This window comes from Arachis ipaensis, chromosome B3 (genome assembly GCF_059453495.1).
Source record: "Arachis ipaensis isolate K30076 ecotype BB chromosome B3, ASM5945349v1, whole genome shotgun sequence".
NCBI lineage: Eukaryota > Viridiplantae > Streptophyta > Magnoliopsida > Fabales > Fabaceae > Arachis > Arachis ipaensis.
Window position 1 is genome coordinate 109,846,262 of NC_142438.1, and position 5,953 is coordinate 109,852,214.

At 37.4% G+C, this 5,953-nt stretch overlaps 1 non-coding gene across 1 annotated transcript; it reads left to right on the forward strand.

Moving 5' to 3' along the window:
• Positions 1-1,116: 1,116 nt before the first annotated feature.
• LOC148572009 (small nucleolar RNA R71) lies at positions 1,117-1,224 on the forward strand. The gene has a single exon (XR_015880341.1). It is a non-coding gene; the product is annotated as a small nucleolar RNA R71 (small nucleolar RNA).
• The last annotated feature ends 4,729 nt before the right edge of the window (positions 1,225-5,953 follow it).

Genomic DNA, 5,953 nt, shown 5'->3' on the forward strand with positions numbered 1-5,953 from the left:
AGGATCCTGTCTCTTTTGAGGCAATGTCAGTTGATCCAGATCACTTAGTTCATTGGTGAACAAGGGAGGTTCATCTTTCCAAGTTTCAATACCAAATAATTTGGCATTCAGCTTCATGATTGCACCAAGAAACTTAGCAGTTTGCTCTTCAGTAACATCCTCATTCTCTTCAGAAGAGGAATACTCATCAGAGCTCATGAAGGGCATAAGGATGTTCAATGGAATCTCTATGGTCTCTAGATGAGCCTTAGAGTCCTTTGGTTCCTCAGAGGGAAGCTCCTTATTGATCACTGGACATCCCAAGAGGTCTTCCTCCTTGGGATTCACGTCCTCTCCTTCCCTTACAGGTTCGGCCATGGTGCTTATGTCAATGGCCTTGCACTCTCCTTTTGGATTCTCTTCTGTATTGCTTGGGAGAGTACTAGGAGGGATTTCAGTGATCCTTTTACTCAGCTGGCCCACTTGTGCTTCCAAATTTCTAATGGAAGACTTTGTTTCATTCATGAAACTTACAGTGGCCTTGGATAGATCAGAGACTAAATTTGCTAAGCTAGATGGATTCTGCTCAGAATTCTCTGTCTGTTGCTGAGTGGATGATGGAAAAGGCTTGCTGTTGCTAAACCTGTTTCTTCCACCATTATTAAAGCCTTGTTGAGGCTTTTGATCCTTCCATGAGAGATTTGGGTGATTTCTCCATGATGGATTATATGTGTTTCCATAAGGTTCACCCATGTAATTTACCTCTGCTATTGCAGGGTTCTCAGGATCATAAGCTTCTTCTTCAGAAGATGCCTCTTGAGTACTGTTGGATGCAGCTTGCATTCCATCCAGACTCTGGGAAATCGTATTGACTTGCTGAGTCAATATTTTATTCTAAGCCAATATGGCATTCAGAGTATCAATTTCAAGAACTCCCTTCTTCATAGGCGTCCCATTACTCACAGGATTCCTTTCAGAAGTGTACATGAACTGGTTATTTGCAACCATGTCAATGAGTTCTTGAGCTTCTGCAGGCATTTTCTTTAGGTGAATGGATCCACCTGCAGAGGTATCCAATGACATCTTAGATAACTCAGACAGACCATCATAGAATATATCCAGGATGGTCCATTCTGAAAGCATGTCAGAAGGACACTTTTTGGTCAGTCCTTTGTATCTCTCCCAAGCTTCATAGAGGGATTCACCTTCTTTCTGTCTGAAGGTTTGAACATCCACTCTAAGCTTGCTCAGCTTTTGAGGAGGAAAGAACTTGGCTAGGAAAGCCTTGACCAGCTTATCCCAAGAGTTCAGGCTATCCTTAGGTTGAGAGTCCAACCATACTCTAGCTCTGTCTCTTACAGCAAAAGGGAAAAGCATGAGCCTGTAGACTTCAGGATCTACTCCATTAGTCTTAACAGTATCACATATCTGCAAGAATTCAGTTAAGAACTGAAAAGGATCTTCAGATGGAAGTCCATAAAACTTGCAGTTCTGCTGCATCAGAGAAACTAATTGAGGTTTCAGCTCAAAGTTGTTTGCTCCAACGGCAGGAATGGAGATGCTTCTTCCATGTAAATTAGAATTTGGTGCAGTAAAGTCACCAAGCATTCTCCTTGCATTGTTGTTGGGTTCGGCTGCCATCTCCTTTACTTGTTCGAAATTTTCAATCAAGTTGTCTCTGGATTGTTGTAATTTAGCTTCTCTTAATTTCTTCTTCAGAGTCCTTTCAGGTTCTGGATCAGCTTCAACAAGAATGCCTTTTTCTCTGTCCCTGCTCATAAGAAAGAGAAGAGAAAAAGAAAAGAAGAGGAATCCTCTATGTCACAGTAAAGAGGTTCCTTATTGTTAGTAGAAAAGAAGAAGAGAAAAATATGAACTCAGAAAGAGAGAGAGGGTTCGGATTTTTTGGTGGGTGAGGGAGAGATGTTAGTAGATGAATAAATAAATAGAATAAGATGAGAGAGGGAAAATTTCGAAAATAATTTTTGAAAAAGAGTTAGTTGATTTTTTTTTTAAAATAGTTTTTGAAAAAGGTTAGTGGTTTTTCGAAAATAAAAATAAAAAATTAAAATAATAAAAAAAAGAAATTTTTGAAAAAGGGGGAATATATTTTCGAAAATTAGAGAGAGAGAGTTAGTTAGGTAGTTTTGAAAAAGATAAGAAACAAACAAAAAAGTTAGTTAGTTAGTTGAAACAAATTTTGAAAAGGTTGGAAGTTAGGAAGTTAGAAAAGATATTTTGAAATCATATTTTTGAAAAAGATATGATGAAAAGATATTTTTGAAAAGATATGATAGAAATTAGTTTTTTTTTTTGAAAAAGATTTGATTTTTAAAATCACAATTAATGACTTGATTCACAAGAAATCACTAGATATGATTCTAGAACTTAAAGTTTGAATCTTTCTTAACAAGTAAGTAACAAACTTGAAATTTTTGAATCAAAACATTAATTGATTATGTTATTTTCGAAAATATGATGTAAAATTAAGAAAAATATTTTTGAAAAATATTTTTTTTGAAATTTTCGAAAATAACTAAAAAAAATGAAAAAGATTTGATTTTTGAAAAAGATTTGAAAAAGATGAGATTTTCAAATTGAAATTTTGATTTGACTCATAAGAAACAACTTGATTTTTTTAAAATTTTTGAAAAAGTCAATCCAAATTTTCGAATTTGATGAGAGAAAAAGGAAAAGATATTCTTTTTATTTTTGAATTTTTATGATGAGAGAGAAAAACAAGAAAAATAATGCAATGCATGAGAATTTTAGATCAAAACATGTGATGTATGCAAGAATGCTATAAATGTCAAGATGAACACCAAGAACACTATGAAGATCATGATGAACATCAAGAACCTATTTTTGAAAAATTTTTAATGCAAAGAAAATATGCAAGACACCAAACTTAGAAATCTTTAATGCTTAGACACTAAGAATTCAAGAATACATATGAAAAACAAGAAAAGACACAAAACATGCGAATGCAAAGATCAAACAAGAAGACTTATCAAGAACAACTTGAAGATCATGAAGAACACCATGAATGCATGAAATTTTCGAAAAAAATGCAAGATGTACATGCAATTGACACCAAACTTATAACATGACTCAAGACTCAAACAAGAAACACAAAAATATTTTTGATTTTTATGATTTTATGAAATTTTTTTTGTATTTTCTTTTAATTTTTTCGAAAATCATTTTGAAAAAGAAAAATAAGGATTCCAAAATTTTTAATATGAATTCCAGGAATCTTATGCTCTAAAGCTCCAATCAAAAGGTCAGGCTTGGCTTAATAGCCAGCAAAGCTTTAGTATGTAATTCAGACATGACATGTCTAACATGCCCTACAGTCGTATTAGACATGGCTTTACAGCCAGCCATGCTTCATGAAACACTAGAATTCATTCTTAAAAATTCTGAAGAAAAATTATATTTTTGAAATTTTTTTTTTTAAAACATTTTTATTTTTAAATTTTTTCGAAAACAAGGGAGAAAATTTTGAAAGATTTTTGAAAAATTTTTAAAAAGAAAACAAAAAGAAAATTTACCTAATCTGAGCAACAAGATGAACCGTTAGTTGTCCAAACTCGAACAATCCCCAGCAACGGCGCCAAAAACTTGGTGCACAGAAATTGTGATTACACTTTTGATTATGTAAAATTTATCGCTCTTTCTTTCCCTGGTAATGGCGCCAAAAATATGATGCCAATACCATGGTTCACAACTTCGCACAACTAACCAGCAAGTGCACTGGGTCGTCCAAGTAATACCTTACGTGAGTAAGGGTCGAATCCCACGGAGATTGTTGGTATGAAGCAAGCTATGGTCACCTTGTAAATCTCAGTCAGGCGGATATAAAATAATAATGGAGTTTTCGAAAGTAATTAATAAAATAGGGATAGAAATACTTATGTAAATCACTGGTGAGAATTTCAGATAAGCGAATAGAGATGCTTTCGTTCCTCTGAACCTCTGCTTTCCTGCTATCTTCATCCAATCAGTCTTACTCCTTTCCATGGCTGGCTTTATGTGATACATCACCACTGTCAATGGCTACTTTCGGTCTTCTCTTGGGAAAATGATCCAAATGCCCTGTCACGGCACGGCTAATCGTCTGGAGGCATCACCCTTGTCAATGGTTTCATCCTATCCTCTCAGTGAAAATGGTCAACGCACCCTGTCACGGTACGGCTATTCATCTGTCGGTTCTCGATCATGCTGGAATAGGATTTACTATCCTTTTGCGTCTGTCACTACACCCGGCAATCGCGAGTTTGAAGCTCGTCACAGTCATTCAATCATTGAATCCTACTCGGAATACCACAGACAAGGTTTAGACCTTCCGGATTCTCTTGAATGCCGCCATCATTCTAGCTTACACCACGAAGATTCTGATTAAGAGATCTAAGAGATACTCATTCAATCTAATGTAGAACGGAAGTGGTTGTCAGGCACGCATTCATAGGGAATGATGATAATTGTCACGTTCATCACATTCAGGTTGAAGTGCGAATGAATATCTTGGAAGCGAAATAAGATGAATTGAATAGAAAACAGTAGTACTTTGCATTAATCTTTGAGGAACAGCAGAGCTCCACACCTTAATCTATGGAGTGTAGAAACTATACCGTTTGAAAATACATAAGTGATAATGGAGTTCATTGGTCTCGGCCCCAGAGGGGAACCGGAGTCACCAAGACTGTGAATACAATGATAAAAAGTTCTATTTATAATAAACTAGTCACTAGGGTTTACAGGAGTAAGTAATTGATGCATAAATCCACTTTCGGGGCCCACTTGGTGTGTGCTTGGGCTGAGCTTTGAGTGTTGCACGTGTAGAGGTCCTCCTTGGAGTTGAACGCCAGCTTTTGTGTCAGTTTGGGCGTTCAACTCTAGTTTTGGATCCTTTTCTGGCGCTGGACGCCAGAATTGGGCAGAGAGCTGGCGTTGAACGCCAGTTTGCGTCGTCTATTCTTGGCCAAAGTATGAACTATTATATATTTCTGGAAATCCCTGGATGTCTACTTTCCAACGCAATTGAAAGTGCGCCATTTCGAGTTCTGTAGCTCAAGAAAATCAACTTTGAGTGCAGGGAGGTCAGAATCCAACAACATCAGCAGTCCTTCTTCAACCTCTGAATCTGATTTCTGCTCAAGTCCCTCAATTTCAGCCAGAAAATACCTCAAATCACAGAAAAACACACAAACTCATAGTAAAGTCCAGAAATGTGAATTTAACATGAAAACTAATGAAAACATCCCTAAAAGTAACCAGATTCTACTAAAAACATACTAAAAACAATGTCAAAAAGCGTATAAATTATCCGCTCATCAAACATACAGGGCAGTCTATTGGTATGACCCAACCAGTAATGATCTTGAGTCTGGAATGCACATACTGAGAGGGGATGCTGGAATTAATGAAATGCGAGAGAACAAGTTGAAGAATTCAAATATCAACGAGTTCTATATTTACTTCGATCACCCTGTTGATGAGCCACAGATTGTGGAAGAAGAAGCTGCTGCAGAACAGGGGCCGGAAGAATTTGATGATGCAGTTGATGTGGACAGTATCATGAGGGAGCTTCAGTCATCACCATGGACAGCAGGGGATGGGAATGGTAGTGGGGAGGACGAGTTGTATAAACCTCCTCCGAATGGCACTGAAACTGGTTCTGATGATGACTCCTGTAGTTGTGATGAGGAGAATGATCTTATGAAGAAAAGAAGCACTGTGAAAGGAAAGGAGAAAGTGATGCCAAGAAGAAGGGTCACTGTCAAGGAAGGGCCAGGGGCAGAGTCAAGTGGGAACAAGAGAGGTGCTGGGAGAAAGACTGTAGCTGTGCCTAGTGGCAAAGGTACCATGCCAGCTGCCAAGCCCAAAGGAGCTGGGCCTAGTGCGAGGCCCAAAAGAACGAGGCCTACAGCCAAGCCCAAAGGAAGTGTTCCTCATCACAAGCCCAAAAAAA